The sequence below is a fragment of the Crocodylus porosus genome, unplaced genomic scaffold (assembly GCF_001723895.1).
Source record: "Crocodylus porosus isolate Cpor-Errol unplaced genomic scaffold, CroPor_comp1, whole genome shotgun sequence".
Taxonomy (NCBI): Eukaryota; Metazoa; Chordata; order Crocodylia; family Crocodylidae; genus Crocodylus; species Crocodylus porosus.
In genome coordinates, this window is record NW_017728950.1 from 12,737,791 (window position 1) to 12,740,403 (window position 2,613).

Sequence of the window (2,613 nt, forward strand, 5' to 3'; positions counted from 1 at the left end):
TATATTGTACTATTATTAGGTTTGTATTAATTTTACTGTTGTATATTGTATTCATATCATTTTTATTGATTTTTATTGTTTCATATGGATATTGTATGGTTTAGGCCTGTGTTTGTAAGTGAACCAAAGTCATGTCAAGTTTCCATTTTATATGTCAAGTCTCCATCTTGTGTCCTCTACATGGGCATCCCCTGTGTGTCGCAACTGTATGAGTCACGCATCCCTCCCAGGTAAATTGGTTCCCCAATGAATAAGTGTGATTGGAAATAATTGAAATACAATGGTAGCAGGCCTCTACTGAATGGCCTGTAATGACTGGGCCATCACCTCACATTGATTCATCCAGGAACCATGGACCTCACCCAGGAACAGAGACAAGACCAGCATTTGAAAGACAAAAGACCCTGCAGAACCAGCAACTCTCACCATTACAGACACCCGAAACTGCACATCCCTGCATGGAGTGCACATGCTTAGTATGCCAGGGACTGACCCTTTCCTGTGTATGCCTCCTGTCACTAAGGTCACACAAGGTCTGCCCCTATAAAAAGGGGCAGTGAAGTCAGACCCAGTTGGATGCCCTCTCCATCTGGACCAGCACCATGCCACACCATTTATCCACCCAGAGGCACCCCTCTGGACAATGTCTACTGAACAAGAACCCCTTTCCAGCCTGGATAGGTAGATATTACCTGCACACCTCCTCCTACAATTTGGACTCTCTCTCTCTTTCTCATTCTCTCTCTCTCCTCCTGGACTTCAGTGGACTTCAGCCCCTGCACCAAGCATCTCTGAGCCCTGCTCTGTGTGTGTGTGTGTGTGTGTGTGTGTGTGTGTGTGTGTGGAAGGGAACCAATTTGACATTGTGCCACACCCTCCTGTCTAACAGCACAATATTGAGATCCTAAGTGTTGGCCTGACCCCTCAGGGCAACACATGAAGATGGTGAACAAAAAAATAGCGGAGAAAGGATGGTTAATTAATTACTGTAGAATGGTCTTTCTTTAAAACTGATAAATATAAATGTTTTTTATACAGGGAATAAGTTGTGTAAGTCAGTGCCAAGTTATCATTGATTCAGATAGCTTAGTGGGGTTCTAAAGAAGACATTTTGTGAACTAGATTTTCCCATTATATTAGGATGGTTTTAGGAAATGATATGAATATGAGACCACTGATACAGGGATGAGGAAGAAGCTTCCCCATTAACAGGTTATTCTATTGTTGTCCATTATGCAATAACTTGCACCTTTTTTGCAAGTTTGTGGTTCTGTTCACTTTCAGATATAGGGCAATGTTTGAGGTGGACAATTGAGTGGCAGTTCCTGTATTCCTAAGAGCTAAGGAAAGATATATACATTTGCTAAATGCAACCCAGGGGAATTCTGACAGACTGTCATTTGCCTGACCCATTAGGCTGGCCTGTCTTGCTTTGTAGATAGATAGATAGATAGATATAGATATTTAGAGCATTTAGTGCTCTTGTTCAATTGATAATTACAATTAATCTTTGTGCTATTTTGGGATTAGTATTTAATCCCTCCCTGTCTGTTTGAAATCTTTATTATTCATGGGAGCAATCAACCTCAGCATTTTATTTTTACATGTTAATATGTACTAGAGCAACACAAGCCAGCAAATATAAAGACCTATGCAAACACTCTTAAATTACTGATCTAATGCTTTCATTTACCAGAATGCATTGTACTTTTGTTACCATTACCCTTTTAGTTAGCATTTAAATGTTTCATTTTATGAAGAGTCACATGATTTTATTTGCTTTTTTCAGAGGGATGCAATGTGTGGTTAGTAGTGTTTTTGGGTCCTGAGAATTCAACACTTTCCTGTATAATATGAACTTGTCATTACTTTTAGTTTTTGTACCAGTAAAGTAATGTTTTCTGCAATCCTGTACACCTACCTTGTCTTACAAGGGCAGGGTTCTTGTGTGGCTTTAGATTTAAAACCATGTTCCCAAACAAAATACTTCATTAGTTAAAACTGAGAAGTATGACACCAATATATTAAATTCTATTTTTAACTTACTCAAGCTCTAGAAAATATATAAGTCATAAGTTCCATACACCATTCATTAACACCCACCCATAGACTTCACATTTGTTTGCTTAACAATGAAATAACCTGAACTTTGTCCTCTAGTAACTTAATTCTTTTTTGATTTGCGTTACTTGGTGACTTTGTTCTGAAAACCCTTTCTCATGAAATTAAAGTTTTGAACACCAGCACTGCTAAACTGTAAAATCTTTTGTTGTGAATAAATGACCTTTTGGAAGGGTTTAACAAGCTCTAATAATATGGTTCTATTTAAATCCAAGAACTTGTACTCATAAAACTGTTGTAAATTAAAGAATATGTTTGCTTGTGTATTTGCCTTATAAATATGTAGATGGGGAATGTAGTTTAGGAGGCATTGTTGCTGATTTATGCCATAAGTATATAAAAAATAGGAAGCAAGACAAGTAAGTTTTTGTGTGGGCTTTTTGGTTTGTTTTTACGCAGGGAGAACTTCGAACAACCCTCTTTTTTTTATGCCTAAAATTGAAAGGGTAAATTGCTGTTGTCATATAGGTGCCTTTTTATAGTTTTGGAGTG